At 35.8% G+C, this 21,024-nt stretch overlaps 1 protein-coding gene, 1 long non-coding RNA gene and 1 pseudogene across 23 annotated transcripts in view; 2 read left to right on the top strand and 1 right to left on the bottom strand.

Moving 5' to 3' along the window:
- Window positions 1-21,024, top strand: part of LOC112657337 (uncharacterized) — a 301,844-nt gene that overhangs the window by 67,486 nt on the left and 213,334 nt on the right. The gene's annotated exons all lie outside the window — the stretch shown is intronic.
- FSCB (fibrous sheath CABYR binding protein) overlaps window positions 1-21,024 on the top strand; it is a 220,716-nt gene that overhangs the window by 132,381 nt on the left and 67,311 nt on the right. The gene's annotated exons all lie outside the window — the stretch shown is intronic.
- On the bottom strand, window positions 14,957-16,498 carry LOC125755550 (elongation factor 1-alpha 1-like; annotated as a pseudogene).

Here is a 21,024-nt window from a genome sequence, read left to right as displayed (position 1 = left end):
AAATGGGTAAACTCCTAGAAACATACAACCTATCAGGACTGAATCATGATGAAATAGAAAATCTGAATAGATCAGTAATGAGTACGGAAATGGAATCAGCAAACAAAAATCTCCCATCAAAGAAAAGCACAGGACCAGATGACTTTATGAGTGAATTCTACAAAATATTTTAGGAGGAATTAATAGGAGTCCTTCTCAAAGTCTTCCAAAAAATAGAAGAGGAGGGTACACTTCCAAACTCATTTTGCAAGGCCAGCATTACCCTGATACCAAAGTCTGACAAGGATATTACAAGAAAAGAAAAATCATAATTCAATATCCCTGATGATGCAATTCCTTTAAAAATTCTAATGGCATTTTTCACAAAAATAGAAAAAAAAATCCTAAAATTCATATGGAACCACAAAAGACCCAGAATAGCCAAAGAAATCTTGAGAAAGAAGAACAAAGCTGGAGGCATCACACTTCCTGATTTCAAACTGTATTAGAACTATTGTGATCAAAACAGTATGGAACTGGCAAAAAAGCAGATACATAGATAAATGGAACACAATGGGAAGCCCAGAAACAAACTCATGTATATTGTTAATTAATCTTTGACAAGGGTGCCAAGAATACCCAATGGGGAAAGATAGTCTCTTCAATAAATGGTGTTGGGAAAACCAGGTATTCATATGAAAAGGAGTAAAACTGGACTCCTATCTTATACTACTAACAAAAATTAATTTGAAATGGATTAAAGGAGTTCCTGAGTTGCTCAGTCTGTTAAGCATCCTCCTGGGGCTCAGGTCATGATCCTGGGATCCTGGGATGGAGTCCACATTGAGCTCCCCGCAGAAAGCCTACTTCTTCCTCTACCTATGTCTCTGCCTTTTTCTCTGTGTCTCTCATGAATAAATAAATAAAATCTTTAAAAAATAATTAAAAAATAAGAACAACACAATATAATACAAGCTCCCCTTGCAGTGTGCCCCCTCCCGGACATACGCTTCACAGGAGATTGCTGAGGTGTTGGGATATTAAGGGGAGTAGGGTGAATTGAGGTTGGATCAAGGTGAGAACTAAGTTCCTTAGTGAGGACTAAGATCTGTGAGGAGTGAGAGCTCTGAGTGAACAGAGGGTAGTAGAGGCATAGAACTTAGAGCACTTAAGGACCAGCCAGGTAGAATGGCTAAGGGCAGCAGGGTCCTGTGGCAAGAAGAACCCATGTATATTCAAATACAAGCAGCAAGCCTACAGGTTTCAAAGACAAATTTTGTTGCTGGTGAGAACAGAGGAATAAGATTCTCAAAGGACCAGATTTTCCATGTGAACAAGTGGCACTTGGAACTAGCAAGATTTGTGTATTTGTTAGTGTGATATTCAAACCTTTGTTCATGTTTAGGGAGCATTTCAGATATATTTACTTATATATCTGTCTCCCTGTGTTACACTGTACATCCCCAAATGCAGAGACTATGTCTTTCTACCGTGGTTGGAAATAGTTGACTGAAAGCATGGTGTGACGAATGATAGCCAGTGCTTTGCGACCATTAGGTTTGTCAAAATTTGAAACAATTAATATAAAAGCCAATGTGAAAATCTGAAAATTAACCTTAGAATGTGAAATTAAAGCCTTGGAGGCTTTATTTAGTCTTTTGAACTAGAGTTTATTCTTAAGATTTCTCTAGGATTGTTTCATTGGCATTTACATAATGTTAGAATTTTTTTACACTGCCTTTTTATTACCCTTAATTGTGTGATCCATAATCAGATGTTATGAGTGAGAAAAAGTATAAGAAATTTGAGAAAAGGACATTTACATAATGACAATATCTTTTTGATATTTATTTTTGGTATGAAATGAGTCATACCGTAAGGAAAATGAGAAAGCTAAATATATTAAATAAATTACAATATTTATTGTTACCTTCCATTTAAATGTGACTATGAATTTTTAAAAATGATCTTTTTATTTGATTTGACAGATATCTCAATGGGAATTGTGTTGATCCAAATCTTATATGAACTCACCTTATAAAGTTCTTGAATTTAATAAATAAAACCAGCCAGGGATCAAGAAATTATATAGGTTGTGAGGAGAAAATGAATATGGTAACCGCTATCCAATATAGCCCCCAATAATCCCTGTGTCCTGATATTCACAGCTTGCATAGTTCGCTCCCATACTGACCAGTCTAATCTGTGTCACTAATATGATAATGGGGAAATGACAGTGTGTGAGCTTGGAGGCAAGGTTGTAAAAGATATGACTTGTGATCTCTTTCATATTACATGCTTTTGAGTAAGGCAGCTAGTTTGAGATAGGGCCCCCAAACATCCCTACAGAAAGGCCCAAATAGCAAGGAACTAAGGGGTCTTGTCAACAACCAGGGCTAACTTGTTAGGCATATGAGTGAGCCACTTTGGAAGCAATTCCTCCAGCCCAGGTCAAGCCTTTACATGACAAAACCCTAGACAACATCTTGACTGCCACTTCATGAAAGATCCTGAGCCAATTCTTGACCCACAGAAACTATGTGAGATAATAAGTGTTTATCATTTCAAGCTGCTAGGTTTTGGGGTAATTTGTTATACAGCAATAGATTACTAATACAATGTTATCAGCAAGCTTTTTATTTTCTCTTTGCTTTTTCAATTAAATTGTCACTGTGTGCTGATACTACCAGAATCCTTGAAATCACTGGGGTGACACTCCCATGAGCAGGTAAGGGGTTTGTACAGAGGGAGTTCCTGCTATCGTCTCAGGGCCAAAGCCTGATAGAGGAAGAATATATAAAATAAAATCAACAAACTTATAAGCAAACACCAAATAACTCTTTTCCTTTTAAGAATCCTGCATTACTTGGAGGTATGTGTTTTAGTGCTCTAACTTTCAAATTGTAAATTTTAGTTTATCTTCTGAGAAACAGTTACCTCCCATATTTAATTTTAATTTTTTTTTTAGATTTTAAGAGATTTATTATTTATTTATTTATTTATTTATTTATTTATTTATTTATTTATTTATGAGAGAGAGAGAGAGAGCTAGAGAACACAAGCAGTAGGAGTGGCAGGCAGAGGGAGAAGGAGAAGCAGGCTCTCCATCTATCAGGGAGCCCAATGAGGGGCCTGATCCCACGACCCTTAGGACCATGAACTGAGCCAAAGGTAGGTACCAGACCGACGGAACTACCCAGGTGCCTCACCCTCCATCTTTTAAGTGTATAAGGTAAACTAAAATAATATTAACTTTTGGAGACTAAAGTACTAAAGTACTAGTGTAGGATTCTAAATTTCTACTTATAACCTTGTTCCTTTGTAAGAAACATTCTGACCTAAAAAATATCTTTTGGAAAATCACTTGTTTTTAAGTTAATTAATTTAAATTGATAACAGGTTTAGTTTTAGGAACCCTAGCTGTTTAAGAAACAGTGCGTATCACTATAAACTAAGAAGTCTTCCTTTTGGCCTGCTACATTCTAGTCTGAGAAATGATGTCTTTGTTAGTCAGGGTGAGCTAGGTTATTTGGTAGTAACACACAATCCTCCAAATGTCAGCATCTTAAAAGAAAAAAAAAAAAAGGAAAGAAAAGCTTATCTCTTATTCATGGTGCATGTTCATTGTGAGTTGGCTGCAGCTCTGTTCCATGTCATCTTCACTCCAGGATCCAGGCTAATGAAGAAACTTTTCACTTGAAAATTGCAATACTTGTGGAGGCAGGAAATGATAGAATGGCAAAGCATCCTTTACTCTGAAAGCTCCCACTTGAAGTGATACATATCCTTTCCAGTATTTCATTGGCCAAAGCAAGTCATATGCCACTCCTACATTCAACAGGGTGAGGCTATTTAATCCTCTCAGAGGAAAGACTGTACATTTTTGTGAATAGTTATACAATATAGCACAGCATAAAAACTGCTACATTTTTTGTAAGTGTTCTTGGGAGGAGTATTTTAAAACTGAGAGTCAGACATTATATTCACAGAAAATTATGTCCAAACAATGATGAAAAAGAAACACATGTTCTGAGAAATATGTCTGTGTTCTATTGTAAAGCAATTTTCCTCAAGTATGATTATGGAAGCACTGTAATTTCTTGCTGCTTCTCTTGGTCTACTCCTCTCAATGACTCCCCTTTTGTCCTGGTGTCAGATTTAACCTCCCAGCCTCCTGACCTGACACTGCAGGGCAGCAGTGCCAATATATCTCTGCCAGTGTGACCACTGGGTCTTGTGGTCTCTGTCCCTTTGTCCTGACCCAGCTCTTACCATAAGCAATGGAGATAAATAACACTGACTTAATATAAAATAGTCTATTTGTCCTGTAGTGTTTTCCTTCCTTAAGGAGTATCTTTTTACAAATGGAAGCAACTATTTTCCTCTCTTTTTTCCTTAAAGTATACGTTCTTGGTAAGGACAGTGAAAGAGTACCTGAGACATTACTTAGCTGTGGTTCTCTCAGGATTTGACAAGTTACTTAGCTTTTCCTTTGATGTGTGATAGGTTATTAGCTTTGAGCTTTTCACACTGCATATGGGAAGCAATAGCATGGAAAATCTGAAACATGATTTATATTTATAATTTTGAAATGATTTTTTGTTCATAGTACATTTACCTTCTTAACAAAATTTGATCTTATGAGTATTTAGTTTGTCTTCCCAGAGGAGGCTATGTGCAATTGTGGGTATAGGTGTGGTTCATGGCAAATTGTTGACTGGACGGTTTTTCCTCAGCCTCCCGCTCTTGTTATTTCTGCTTTTGCAACTGATCAGTTATAACCTATCTAGACCATCCACTGTAATAGTGCACATGACTTTTTTTCTCTCCCTCAACAGCAATGGATTTGGGTTCTTCCTGTGGTAACATTTGCTCCATAAAAAGATCTTTTCCAGACCATCACAACCCTATTTTAAGATTTGCTGGTTGATTAAACAAATCTGTGTAAAAATGATAGTGGATTTATACATTTTCCTTCCATTGTATGGTATTTGCCTTTGAATGAAGGTTTTCTGAAGACTGCTTTAATCCATGTCAGCACAAAAGTAGAAAATTTGTCAGACATCAACTTCTGTGTGTGGATATAGCCATCACTTATGGATTTATTTCTTACAATACCAGTAGAATACAACCCTTCTATACATTCAGTCTTCATCTGTTGAATGCCAAATATGTGTCAAGTATGAGGGTAAGAGAGAAATAAATAGTTTTTGCCTACTAGAGGATCCCAACCAAGTGTGAGAGGAGACACAGGAAGAAACAAAGCAACTATACAGACCCTGTAGTTGTAGTGTGAATTAAGTACTATGGGAGCACTGACATTTGGAGAGGTTCTGGTAGGCTTTCTAGGGTAAGGTCATTGAGCTGAATCTTGAGGAATGGGTAAGAGTTGTTCCAGTGGAAAAGAGACCAAATGGAAGAGGCAGTCTGGGAAAGGGTGGTGCAGAACATGGAGGGGAGAAAGAAGGAGGCTTTTTCAGGGAGTTGCTTGCATTCTGACTTGGCTGGAGCCAGTATGTGCATGGTATGGGAACTGGGAAATAAGATTAGAAAGGCAGAGACCAGATGGAGAGTAACTAAAGGATTATAAATGTGGTAGAGATTTGCGCTTTAAAGACAATTGTATGAAATTTGCATGCCAGAGAAAAATTGACCTCAGATTAAGAAGAAAAAAACCTTATACAATCCTAAAACATACCAAACATAGTAATCAATGATCAATGGAATTGATTTAACTTTTGATTAACAACTAATATTTATTTGAAATTTACTCTGAACAAAACTCCTAATTTGTATTTTACTTTTATAAAAAATAAATATTTATTCATTTATTTGAAAGAAAGAGTAAGGGAGAGAGCGAGAGAGCATGGGAGGGGAGGGGCAAAGTGAGAAGGAAAGAGTGAATCGCAAGCAGACTCCCTGGTGAGTGTGGAGTCTTATGTGGGGCTTGATTCCATGACCTGAACCAAGATTAAGAGTCAGGTGTCCAAATGACTGAGCCACCTAGATGCCCCTGTACTTTCTAATTTAATGCTCACAAGAACCATGTGGGATAGGTAAAATCATTTCCATTCTATGTCCAGAGAAGTTAAATAATTTGTTATATAAATTAAGGAATGATGGAGCCAAGATTTTTTTTTTTAAGATTTTACTTTTTTTATTCATGATTCAGAGAGAGAGAGAAAGAGAGAGAGACAGACAGACACACACTGGCAGAGGGAGAAACAGGCTCTATGCAGGGAGCCCAATATGGGACTCGATCCCAGGACTCCAGATTCATGCCCTGAGCGGAAGGCAGACCTTAACCGCTGAGCCACCCACGCGTCCCTGGAGCCAAGATTTGAATCAAATTCTGATTGACCACGAATCTAATGCTCCTGCCATGATCCTTTTTATTTTTTTCTCTCTGCTTTTATAATTCATACTCAGGACATTGGCAGGGAAATGTTTCTATAGACATAGTTCTTTAAAGAAGGATTTTTCTGGTTTAGTGTTTTGTGCTGAGTCCTAGTTTAAGGATCAAACTGTAGGACTTAGATTGGCTAAGAAAAATAAGAGTATGGAGAATTGAATGGGGATGTAAGCCCGTCTCATGAGTATAGTCTGCTGAGAATAACTCATTTATAAGTAAAAAGATGATAGCAATATGATAGAAGAATGTCATCTGTAAGCAGACTTAGAAAGTTCATAGATAGATGTGGAGTAAGTAATGATACAAACTTTACCAGAAAAAAAAATTCCCCATAGTGCTAAATTAACATGTACTGCTCATGATTGAATAAGGTACACCAAAAGAAGAAAGAAGAAGAAAAACAGTATGATAAAAAGAGGAATTCAAAACCCCAAAGTGGGAGATCCCTGGGTGGCGCAGCGGTTTGGCGCCTGCCTTTGGCCCCAGGGCGCGATCCTGGAGACCCGGGATCGAATCCCACATCGGGCTCCCGGTGCATGGAGCCTGCTTCTCCCTCTGCCTGTGTCTCTGCCTCTCTCTCTCTCTCTGTAACTATCATAAATAAAAAAAAAAAAAAAAAAAAAAAAAAAATTAAAAACAAACAAACAAAAAAAAACAACAAAAAAAAAACAAAACCCCAAAGTGGGGCAGCCCTGGTGGTGTAGTGGTTTAGCGCCGCCTGCAGTCCAGGGCGTGATCCTGGAGACCCTGGATCGAGTCCCACATCAGGCTCTCTGCATGGAGCCTGCTTCTCCCTCTGCCTGTGTCTCTGCCTCTCTCTCTCTCTCTGCATATGAATAAATAAATAAAATCTTAAAAAAAAAAAAAAAAAAACAACCCCAAAGTGTTATGGGTAGACTTTGGTCATCCTCCAATATCCTCTCAGATGCCTACCTGCTTGTATATTGCTAGTTTTCAAGCATGGAAATTTCATTAAATTTTCTGAGGCCAATAAAATATTTTTATGCCTGTTCAAACACTTTCTTGATAGTTATATTTATCTAACATATTGAAAAATTCTTTTAATTTCAGAAAATCTTTTAGTTTTCCCTATCAAACTATCATTGCTTAAATAGCAAAATAATAAACATTTATCATTTATTTCCTGCATTTCTAAACATCTTCCAGGTCACTGTGTAAAAATGTCTTAATATTTCTTTTATAATGCAATTTTTGTGGTACATTTCAAGTTGCAATGATGTCTAGGTTCCTAAAATATATCTTTAGCTTTTAGGCTGTACTAAGAAAAGATGATATAATGTTTTTTAAATTACCTAGTTTTAAAAGTACAAAAATACCAACAAATACATTAAACCTATGATAAATATGAGTATAAAAATGGCTTTAATTTGCTGTATAGTTTGCCTCTTAAAAGCAGACATGGAATGTTACAATATTGATTATGTTCTTTATTCATTAGAATTTTACTGATTTCCATTGAGTTATCTGATTGAAGATGTTTACATACTACAGTTACAGTTTTTCTCCTGAATAGGAATTCATTCCAAGGACCATTACAAATAAAATTCTACTTCAATTAATTTTTAGGCATCCATTTCTTGTTAGGTTTGCCATACTTGATGTTGAATGATGCAAGCTATCACCTATTAGTTCTTTACTATTTAAGTAAAGTGATAATTTATAACATGATAAACCACATATATAATAATTTAATTTTGCTTAGTTATGGTTTCATATTGTGTTAATGTGACATGTACCTATAATGTTCCATATAATTTATTTTAATATTCTAAAGACTATGGAAAAATTTTACTTTAGAAATCTCAAAAGCAGAGATAAGATAACTTTCTTTAAAAGCCTAAAGGAACATTTAAATTATCCTCATTCACCAGAAGAATATAATAGAACCACTTTTTTTATTTTAAGGGATTAACTCTGAAGAAAAAAGTAGGTTGAAAATTTCTTGAAAGAAAATCAAAGCTTTATAATTTCAATGATTATCTAAATATTGCAAGAAGATCATTTTTGGTGATAAAATATGAAAACAAAAACCTCCATTGACTAAAGTAAAACTCAATACCTATTCTTAAAAAAAAAAAAAAATACCTATTCTTATCCACATGATATTGAGGATAATGATAGAAAACTTTCATAATTTTTTTAGCGCAACCATTTAGCTCAGACTATGAACTAAAGTATATACTTATATCAAGAATCACTTATTATGCCTTGTCTAGTAGAAGTATAATTGCTATCTCAAAGAAGAAATTGATAATTCAGCCTAATTTCATCTGTGTTTAGGAAAATCATGTGATATTTAGTGGAAAGGAGAAATTAAAAGTAAAAAGGACACAAAGAAATATTGGGGGGATAGCTATGTTCATTAATATGATTAGGCTCATGGTTTCATGGGTATATACACATGTTAAAACAAAGTAAAACATATTTGATATGCATGCAGTTTTTTTATATGTCAATTATACCTCAATAAATATGTTAAAAAATGAAAGGATTGTCATAACAATAAGCTCATATAGAGATTTAACTTTTAAATCATTTTACTCATTGTTTACATGTTTGGGAGATAATTCATGAGTCTTCTACATTTTGGTTGTCTTATCAGAAGAGGCCCTGACTACCTTTGTTCTAGGTTACATTTTCAATGATGTTTGAATAGTAAATAGCCTTGGCAGATAGAGATGTGTCTCCTTTTAAAGAGTAGGTTTGTTTACCATCTGGAATGATAAAGATAACATCCTCCTCTGGGGCAAAGGGCAAGCATGCATACTGCCCGTTATATAGGCATGCATTCTCCAAGCTCCCTATGCTTGGGGTTTCTCTCTGTAATGAAACCTATGGCACGCACCTTCTTGACATCACCCTTAGGAATGGAGCTTTGGGAACGTGATGCAAATACGGATACTCCAGCTACTGTATTGCTGTGAGAAATAAACTGGCATTTGTCTGTCTCAAAGGTTTTCCTAGATGCCTCGGCTTTCACTGGTGGTTCTTCTAAGCTGAAATCCTAAGGTGTTCACTGGGCTGCTATAGATGTTCAGTTTCAACACCAGCTTTGTAGAACTGAAAATGGACATGATCATTCTGCAAAATGGGCAGAAGTCAGGCCACTCTCATACCTTTGGCCCTTTATGAACATTGTTATATCTTTACTAACTCTAGACTGCCATGGATGTCCTAGCTGGTACTCTGTCACAGAGAAAATTATGACTGGAAAATTAAAAACATGCCTCTTTAGGCCTGTGAAACTATGGAAACAAATTATAGCTGCTGTTTCAACTGTCTGGGTCACTCATGTAGGTGCCCATGATAAGGGCTCATTCTATGATGAGAATGGTGAGAATTAAGCTACAGATCAAGCTTGCTTGGATCAGATTGTTATCATTGCTTCCTGGATCCATGGCAACACACCCACCATCATAGGTTGGGTGCAAAGTAGATTAGGCTTCTGAAATAGAGGCTGCTCCTGCATAGAAGACTTTTAACTCCTGCTGAAATCCCAGGACCTTCATGTTTTTTGACTTTTACTGTAAACAAACTTTAAAAAGACCACATCCAAACCTTGTATGAATTTTTATATAACAATTTATCACTTGTTTGATTGATACATTAAATGTTATTTTAACTGGTTTTTACAGAAATGAATTAAAATGTACCTGATTAGAATCAAAGACTTCTCAAAGAATTTTTTTTTTTTTTTTTTTTTAAAGAATTGTATTTTAATGGTGACAAGTGGTAGAAAAGGGATATTCAAAGTGTAACTAGAAGGAAAGAGCCAGAGATCAGGGGGCAGCTGGCTTGGGGTTGAGGCTGGACTCATCACAAATGGGTTATGCAATCTCAAGGAGTTCAGATGACCTGACTAGGCTTCATGGACATCATCTGCAAAACAGGGTTGGTTAGGTAAGATTGTTTCTGTGGGCTCTTCTGTTGTGAGATTGAATTATTCTCTGTGAGAAGGATTTTTCCTGAGATAGCTTTTCTTATAGCATGGATTTGAGAGGCCCGAAACTTTACATATAGAAAGAGATTGCTTTTGTCCATATTGCTGCCCAGATATTTTTTCCCTCCCCAAATATATGTCAACCCAAAAGTTTTTTTCTGTCAATCTGCGAAACATAGAAAATATAAGCTCTTTTTCCTCTTTGTATTTTTTGGGTCATAAATTAGGCTTTGTGAAAGTGCTCAGTTACCATGGTGATACCCGCTAAATAAATGTAAAGGAACAGAATTCTCCCTTTTAAATATAATTTATGCATTCATAGCACATCAAACATGCACTAGATTCATTGACTTCTTTAGCATCAAAAGTACCTGATGATAATGCCAAATTTATCATACTTTCTTCTTAAAGGGAGCAGGGACTAATGATAAGTAAGTTTTGAGATATATAATAGAATATATGCAGATTAAAAAAGATGTTTATGAATTTAAGGAATCTAAACTATATAGCTGTGGGTAAGTATATAGTGTATACCATCTAAAGTGTGTTATTTCAATTCTAGTCTTATGTTTTTGGACCAAAACACCTCTAAAGAAAATATTTCTTTTAGTTCTTCCTTTATATGGTCAGATATATATTCCTTATCAGAATAAATTTGATTTCCTATTTGCAAGTATAAATGAATAGAAATTGAGATAGCTCTAAAAGCATATATGAATTTGGGTGCTATTTAACATTTTTTGCAAAATGCACTGTATCTGGTATCTCCAAAAACAGCATTAGAAGTGGCAAATTACAAACATGATAGTAGCCTAAATTATTGTTCATTTCTTTTTGTGGGAATGAATTAAGTGACTAGTAAACTAGGAGAGGACTAGTAATAGTACCTTGAACTGATTTTTAAATTTTAGTGAATAAGAAAAAATTTTATTGTTTTTTATTTTTTTAAGAAAAAATTTTTTGAATAAAAATAAGGTGTAATGTTTGTAGAATACAAAAGAATATGATTTAGGAGGAAATCTAAAATTTGTCCAAATAAGGTTAATTGTTATAAGGGTCATAGCTGAAAAATGATGGTATCATTTTTTAAGCTGATAGGAAGGATGTGGCAAAAGACTTCAAAATTTCACTGTGGCTAAGTCAATGCGGGGCATATGGTGGGAAGCGTTTCTATTCCTTGTGCTTCCTTTCATGGAGAGGGCATAGGTTAACATTCCTGCCCTCTGTAGTCCTGCATTCCTCTTCCCTGAAGGGAGAGGAGTGGCGTAATCTGACTGGTGAACTCCCAGTGCTATGACTAACTGGGTAAATCTAATTCTGTGATTTGGTCTTAAGGATGCCCTACATTTTCAGATTCAACTCATATTCTGTAATATCAGTTGTATAGTAAAATAATTTTTGATAATTGATCATTTTGAAAAATAATATGAAAAATAATTTTCATCTTTAGGATTTATTTGTTACTGCAGCAGAGCCTAGTCAAATGGGACTAATACAACACATTTGTCTGAATTATCTGTCTTAAATACTAGTAGTTCAAATAATTCTACTTAATGGCACTTAACATAATAATCTGTACAATTCCACTCAGTTTTTTTCTTTTCATTTCTGATTTGTGTTTCCAATTTCTTCTTCCCCGTAGGCACTCATTCTAATGTGCTTTTTTGAATGGCCTTGAATATTTATGTACCATTTCAAAATATGATTGTGTTGTGAATATTTTCAAACTTGCATAAATGTTATATATGAAGAGCTATGTAACTTTTTCCAATTTTTACATTTTTTTAACTCAAAATAAAATTACTCCATATCTATATCCAGAGATTTGCTTCTTTGTACAACATTTGAGCTTTTGATAGACTTGCTTCAGGAAACCAGAGAAATGTCTGAGAAGAGATAGTCAAGAAAACAAAATGCTGAGTGGTGCTTATGTGAGAGTATGAGTATGTCTATTAGAGGGTTTGTGGCAGGGTGCCTGGGTGGCTCAGTCAGTTAATCCTCTGCCTTTGGCTCAGATTATGATCCCAGGGTCTGGGATTAACCTCCCTGTGGGCTCCCTGTTGGCTCTCTGGGGCTCAAGCCCGGAGTTGGCTCTCTTCTCAGTGGGGAGCCTGCTTCTCCCTCTGCCTGCGGCTCCTCTTGTTTGTGCATGCACTCTGTCTCTCTGCCAAATAAGTAAAGAAAATCTTTAGAAAAAAGGTAGAATTGTGTCTTTGCTTCTTGTGTATCCTGCATGTGGTGGGTATAAGAAAAACTTGCAGGTGAGCTGGCTAGGTGAATCTAAATTCAGTTCCAGGTGCATGCAGCTTTTTTTTTTTTTTTTTTTCAGTTTCTTTTTGGGTGAATTTGGTGGCATAAAGGAAACGAAAATGAAAACTATTTAAGTGAGAAATAGGAAATAGACACAGCGAGAAGGCTTTTGGAGTACTGGGAAAGAGCCAGGAACTGACCTTGAAAAATATTCCTCCCTCCCAACCCTTAAAGCCACTGACTGACACATAAAGGAAACTTCATAGAAACACAGACTATAGTACCCATGGAATGTGGACTTCGACAATGGTTATTTGACCAGAACTAGAAATAAAATCCTACGACTTTGAGAGAAAATTTTTAGATTTCAAAAATAACTTTTATTTTTTGAATACCTACTATGTTCTATGTATTTCACATATATTGGTAATATTTAATCTTTATACAAATTCTGTGAGGAAGATAAAATTTTTATTTTCATTTTATAGCTGAATAAGTTGAGGATTCATTATTATTAGAGTCAAGCCCAGGATTTAAAATCAGTCTGTTTTTGTGTGAAATCCATGTTCTTTCTAGTTTGTGATGGTACCTCTCTATTTTAAGAGAACATGTTCAGGGATTTCTCCTTGCATTTAATATATTGGAGCACTGCTGACACACAAGTCAGAAGTGAATAACTTGGGGGTGCCTGGGTGGCTCAGTCTCTTGAGCCCCTGACTCTTGGTCTCGGCTCAGGTCATGATCTCAGGATCCTGGATCAAGCCCAGGTGGGCTCCTTGCTCAGCCTGTAGACTGCTTGAGGATCTGTCTCCCTCTCCCTCTGCCCCTTTCTCTGCTTGTATATGCACATGTATCATCTCTCTCCATCTCTCTCTCTCAAATCAATCAATTTTTTTTTTTTAAAGAAATGAACAACATGGCTTTGCAGACAAGACAGTGAGAAAAGAAGTGGGTTAAGATTGAGTTGGGGAAAAAGAACTTTGTACACCCACACTAAGTGGGATTCAATGACTGTTGAATGGAAGTTTGCTCAATGAACCACAGCAGAACCACACCCATGTGCCATTTATAATTTGGTGTATATTTATAGGGATTACTTGTTACTTAACCTAAGGTGGTTCTTTCCATTACATGCCTTTAGTTTCCCAAAATAATAGTTTTGTTGACCATTTGAAGTCCCAGTGTAAACGCATAAACAAGGAATCAGACATTCCTTAGGCATTGTAAAGGAACAAACCCTGAACTAAATGGACTCAGCTAGGTATAGCCACTAAACTATGCTTCTGCTGAGCATCTAGGTAAGCAATCAGTTTTGAAATAGAGCCAAAAAAAAAAATGACTTTTGTATTCCTTTTGATGGTCAGGCTTTCTAATTTCTATGTGAGTAGATACTGGAGTGTGCCCAAAATATTTAACAGCCACATTATTTCTTTCATTTGTTTCTTGTCTATTTCTCCTTCCTGTCTTTCTTACTTAATACTCAGATCTCTGCTCCTCTTTTTAGAATTTCTTTCCTTTTATTTCAGTAATTAGCAAGTTAATGATAAATTTTACTAAATGCATTACTCAGACTCTATGAGGGGATTTAAAAGATACTCCCATTCTACAAAAGGAGAATAATCATTATGCAGGAAATCATTAATCATGTAAATATTCAATAAAATTATATGTGCACATAATATCTAAGGAAGAGAGAGAATTTACGTTAGGATCTTCTGGATTTTACCTTTTTGATAAAAATGCAACTTTTTCTTTCTTCTAAATCTTTCCCCCCTTCTGAGGCTTTTAGCAGACCATTTTCTTACACCAAAAGAAGTAAAGAACTGTCTGAAGGTGAACTCTTTGTCCTGTTCTTTTCAAATGGAATAAGGAGCCTACTGAGACCATTTCAATGAAAAGTTAAGCTTGATGTGAGTCAGAATAATGGCTTATATTAGCCAAAACAGAAGGCTCCAGGCCTGTGTGCTGCCACTGTTTGTATACCTCAGTGCCAAATATTATATGTTTAACTTCTATCATGAAATAACAGTTAGATATTAGGAAGTCATTTAAGATTCTAGATAATTTTTTAAAAATGCTATTTTGGGTCATGTTTTATTTCAAAATACAAGCGTGGTACAATTTATTAATTGATAAATTTATCTTTATTCATTTCCTTTTTCAACTTAGGTGAAATAGAAGATGATTTATTTATTATTTATTTATTTAATTATCTCATTAAACTTTTGTTTTTATGGGTCTCAAAATTCTGTGACAGATTTTTGGTCGTTTCCATTAAAAAGTATTGACTTTAAAAACTAATAACTTAAAACTGCCACACATGCACAAAAAATCCCAAATGGTCCACAAAATATTCTCCTTTCCTTCTGAAGGTTTTATAATGCATTGTTATCATTAACCAGTCTTTTACTATTAAACTTAAATGGCCAATTGACACAAACAGTTCTGAGACTGTTCTTCCACCACTGATTAAGACTGGGGTGGCAGGTATTGGGGATAATATTCATTTAGTCTTCTGAGCTTTCTGGGCAGACTTGGTGATTTTGCCAGCTCCAGCTGCCTTCTTGTCCACTGCTTTGATGACACCCACAGCAACCATCTGTCTCATGTCACGAATAGCAAAATAGCCCAGAGGAGGATAGTCAGAGAAGCTCTCAACACACATAGGTTTGCCAGGAACCATATCAACAATGGCAGCATCCCCAGATTTTAAGAACTTGGGACCATCTTCCAGCTTTTTTCCAGAATGACAATCTATCTTCCCCTTCAGCTCAGCAAACTTGCCAGCAATGTGAGCTGTATGACAATCTAGCACAGGTGCATATCCAGCACTGATTTGGCCTGGATGGTTCAGGATATTCACCCGAGCCATGAAGCCAGCTGCTTCCATTGGTGGGTCACTTTTGCTGTCACCAGCCACGTTGCCATGACGAACATCTTTGACAGATATGTTCTTGACATCGAAGCCCACATTGTCCCTAGGAAGAGCTTCACTCAAAGCTTCATGGCACATTTCAGCTGACTTTACTTCAATTTTAACATTGACCGGAGCAAAGGTGACCACCATGCCAGGCTTAAGAACACCAGTCTCCACTTGGCCCCTGGGAAAGTACCAATACCACCAATTTTGTAGACATCCTGGAGAGGCAGACACAAAGGCTTATCAGTTGGGGCGAGTTGGTGGCAGAATGCAATCCAGAGCTCCAAGCAGTGTGTTCTACTGGCATCTGGCATTCCCATCTTTACGGGTGACTTTCCACCCCTTGAACCAAGGCATGTTGGCAATTGGCTCCAACATGTTGTCACCATTCCAACCAGAAATTGGCACAAATGCTACTGTGTCCGGATTGTAGCCAATTTTCTTAATGTAGGTGCTGACTTCCTTAACGGTTTCCTCATATATCTCCTGGCTGTAGGGTGGCTCAGTGGAATCCATTTTTGTTAACACCAACAATTAGTTGTTTTACACCCAGTGTGTAAGCCAGAAGGCCATGCTCACGGGTCTGCCCATTCTTGGAGATACCTGCTTCAAATTCACCAACACCAGCAGCTACAATCAGGACAGCACAGTCAGCCTGAGATGTGCCTGTAATCATGTTTTTGATAAAGTCTCTGTGTCCTGGGGCATCAATGATGGTCACATAATACTTGCTGGTCTTGAATTTCCACAGGGAGATACCAATGGTGATACCATGTTCACCTTCAGCTTTCAGTTTATCCAAGACCCAGGCATACTTGAAGGAGCCTTTTCCCATCTCAGAAGCCTCCTTCTCAAATTTTTCGATAGTTCTTTTGATCCTACCACATTTGTAGATCAGATGGCCAATAGTGGTAGACCTGCCCAAATCTACGTGTCCAGTGACGACGATGTTGATGTGAGTCTTTTCCTTTCCCATTTTGGTTTAGGTTTAGTGGTGGTTTTCACGACACCTGTGTTCTGGCAGCAAACCCGTTGTGAAAAAGCAATAGAAGATGTTTTATATAGAATTTATTGGGATCATACAGAAGATAGAAGTTCTAGCAAAGGTTTGCTTCAGGTGGAAAACCTAAATATATTGTTAATCTCTCCTCTCTAAATATAAATATATATATATATATATATATACACACACACATATTATATTTTATACATATATTATATATTATAATCTAGTGTATATATAATATATATACTTACTCCATTGCTTTTTGATATCTATATAAAGTGGAAAAAGGCATATGGTTAAGAAGTTAGAAAACACACTGACTACTTTGAAATCAAGTGACCTTGCTAAAAACAGTATTCATGACTGATTTTTTTTTTGACAAAACAAGAAATACTGATAGAGCAGTTTATGATATATATATATTGGCTGTATGACAGTGCATTAAAACAATAATGTTTGGAAGGAAAAATACCACATAAATACTCAATAGTTATTTGATAAACATTTGTTAAGTTAAGTAATTTGGAAAGTAATTTGTTAAGTAATTAAAGGAAAAATGAATGATAGAACTGCATCCATCATATAACTGCATGAAACTTCCAATTATTTTAGAAGCCCTGCTAGTAAAATTCAGGTGTTTTCCTGAACAGTTGGTACTGTACATGAATGATGACTGATTGGTTGAAATAAAATTCCATTCAATTCACAATTCTTCCGTAGTGATTGTAATGGTAGAATAGTGTTGGTGAAAATGATATTCCAATCCTCTGGTCATGAAATTCTGTATACTCAAATTAAGATAGTGGCAATGGGTTTAGAGAGAAATCTATAGATAGAGATTATACAATTAGAATGGATATCACTTCGTGGATAGTTGAGCGCGGGTGCTTTGGGGAGATTGTTCAGGTTTCTGGTTTATGCAACTGGATGGATAAATAAAAGACAGATGGATAAATAAAAGACACTGCAGGGACAAGGTTTGGGATCAGGGAAAATGAGTTCAGTTTTAAACAAGATGACCCTGGCCAGTGATCCGCTACATTTATCTCATTTTCTTTCACATTTATCATTATGGCTAAGTGTTGATAATTTGTAGATGTTTCTTTGTCAGTAACTTTAAAGAAATTTTTGTTAATACAATTGTCTTTCCAATTAGACTGTAAACAACTTCAGGGTAGACTCCTTTTATTTTTTTTCTCTCTGATGTATTTCCTAGGCTTCTAGAAAGATCCTGGTATAGTAGAAATCAATATTTACAACATTAATTTCCCCATGAGATATGTGAGCCTTTGATGGCAGACATAGTTTACCAACTATCCATCCTTACATTGAAAAAAAAAGAAAAAAATTCAAAACATGGAACAATAGAGATGATTTTGCAGGGGTTATTGGAAGATAAAATACAATTTCAAAATATACATTTTAATATTCTCTATTATTTATGTAAATTCAAGAAATATGGATAATAAAACATTTACAATTTTTTCGTTTCAGCTGAAAAAGAGGAAATAAATATCGGAGATAATCTAAAAACTGAATTTTGATTCATATCTTAATCAATGTTTCCTTTGTAAGAATTAATTCTTTCATTTTTGCTATCAATTAGGCAATAATAAAAGGGATGATATTCAGTCTGGTAAATGTAGTGGGAATTCTCACTTTTTGTGGGGGTATATATACCTTTAATGGAAAGCAATTTGGATCTATGTATTAGGACTTCTAAAATGTTTATTAACTTTGACTCACTTTAGGAACTAAGTAAAATGATCAAAACTTTTATTAATTCATTATTTGCAAATATGTTCATAACCTTATTAATATAATTAAAAATTTAAATTAACTTGAATGTTTAACCACATAGGCTTATTAAATTATTGTGTTGACTCTACCTTCTCTTCCTGTTCTCATTGTATCCAAATTAGAGTCCATTTTTCATTATAGTCACTCTCTTTTAAACTCTTCAGTACTTTGTTTCTTTTTTTGTTCTACTTCCCAGCAAAATTTCAACTCTGCAAAACTTCAACTACCAGCTTTCTCTATCCTGTATTGCTGCAACTAAGAATTATTGGAGAAAATCACTTATATTTAAGTTATCTTTAATTTTATCTGGGCCTTCAAACTTGGCAATTCCACTCACTTACACTTACCAAAGATTATTTCATACTTGCACACCTTCTCCAATCTTTTCAAATCTCTATTCTCTTTATTTTTCACTCTCCTTTATCTCTCCTGGGTGTTAGAGGATTACATTACTGCATACTATATAGAAAAAAGTAAAAGCTGTTACACAGTGACAACAAATCTATTAACTCTTTTATTCTTTTTGAGATAGTATGAAGGATTCCCATCTCCCAAGAAAGATGAAGTCCTCTGTGTGCTCTGGATTCCATCTTCTTGTATCTTCTCTAAGGCCTTGGTCAAGCAGTTGCTTTATGCTTCTCCTCCCTTTAATCTATGCTATCATTTTCAGCAAATCTGTTTTTGAGTCTTTCATCCTTTGAAACAAAAAACAAATGGGGTGTCTGATTTAGTTGGTTAAGGGTTGGACTCTTGATTTTGGCTCAGGTCATAAACTCAGGGTCTTGAGATCAAGCTCCACTTCAGGGTCTATACTCAGTGGGGAGTCTGCTTGAGATTCTTTCTCTCCCTCTCCCTTTGTCCCTCCCCTTGCTCATGATCTCTGTCTCTTAAATAAATCAATCAGTCAAACTTTAAAACACAAAACAAATAAACCATCAGTCACATTTTTCCTTGAATGTACATCTCTTTCTGATATACCTTTCATAGTCAAGATTCTCAAAAAAGCTATCTACAGATACTATCTTTACAACCTCATGCTTTACTTATTCTTATTTGGCTCCTGCCCCACCTCTTACCTAACCTCTCACTGAGCTCATTATGGACTCCATGTTTGTAAATCCAGTGAGTCATTTTCAATCAAAATACTTAATCTCTCGTGAACATGTTGAACTTCCCATCTTTGGAACATTTTCTTGGTTTCCTTGACACTACAGTACTTTGATTTTGCTCTTACCTCTCTATAAAAGGCTATTCCTTTTAAAAATACTTTTTCCTAAAACTTTATCTGTTTTTGATATTTAACTGTTTGTGTTTCCACTGCACTTCTTTGCTTATTTTACATATTCTTCCTAAATATCTCACTTATTCTGAAAAAATTAAATCATCAGATACCATTTATTTGTTAATGACTTCAATATTTTATTTATTTTTTTTTAAATATTTTATTTATTTATTTAGGATAGTCACAGAGAGAGAGAGAGAGAGAGGCAGAGACACAGGCAGAGGGAGAAGCAGGCTCCATGCACCGGGAGCCTGACGTGGGATTCGATCCCGGGTCTCCAGGATCGCGCCCTGGGCCAAAGGCAGGCGCCAAACCGCTGCGCCACCCAGGGATCCCATGACTTCAATATTTAATCTTCTACCCAGGTTCTTTTCTGAGGACCCAACTTGGTGCATCCAACTGTCAACTTCACATCTTCACTTTGGTGTCTCATGGGTAGCTCAAATTTCTTGTTTTCCCTGTTGAACTTTTGATTGTCCCCTTCAGATTTGCTCCTCCATCAGTCTCTCCCAGTTTAGCAAATGAAACCTTCATTGCTCAGTTTCTCATGCTGAGACTTATTCTACACATCAGCCTCTTACCTCCCACACTGAGTCCATCACCAAGTCCTATTGATTCTGCTTCCAAAATATATTTTGAATATGTCTCTCTGTCTTGGTCCTAACCAATAGCTCTAACTGGAATTATTACAATTGCTCTCTTACTGTCTCTCAGCTTTTATCTTTCTCTTCTGTAATCCATTATCTGCCCAGCAGCCACAGAGGTCTTTTTTAATATGCAAATCTGATCATAACACTTCATTTGTTTTCTCATAGCAGTTAGGATAAAACCCACAATCCTTAATATGCCCTAAAAGACCTTGAGAACACTGCCCCTGACTACCTTGCCAGCCTAATCTGCTGAACTCTCCCTGTTCCTGCCAGACTTTTAATGTTCCACAATTCTGACCTTTCTATCCATAAATCACTCTGGAGCTTTTTCTCAATTGGAGAACTTGCACATCTGTTTTGTTTGCTTACTCTCCTCTCTTTTCTTCACCAGGTTTACTTTTACTCATCCATCAGGGCTCATCTTAAATTGTGCTTCCCAGGAAAGCCTTTCCTTATCTTCCAGGTTAGATGAGTCCTATATTATTTGCTTTCATAGGAACTTGTATGTCTTAAAAATAGCTATCAATTGAAGTATTCATGTTTGTAATTAACAGTTTGGTCAAAGCCTCTCCACAAAGATCCATTCAAGACTGTGTACTGAGAATTTAGCATAGTGCCTGACAGGCATTAGGTCCTCAATAAAAATATTTTAAAATACAGGAGTCTGTATATTAGTATAAAATTGTTAATGATCACATTTTATAATTAATGATGTAAGTAAATGTTTATGATACATGTAATATAAAAACAAAGAATACAAAACA

The sequence above is a fragment of the Canis lupus genome, chromosome 8 (genome assembly GCF_003254725.2).
Source record: "Canis lupus dingo isolate Sandy chromosome 8, ASM325472v2, whole genome shotgun sequence".
Classification (NCBI taxonomy): domain Eukaryota; kingdom Metazoa; phylum Chordata; class Mammalia; order Carnivora; family Canidae; genus Canis; species Canis lupus.
The sequence above is the reverse complement of the archived record's forward strand: the minus strand, read 5'-3'. Positions and strand labels throughout refer to the sequence as shown.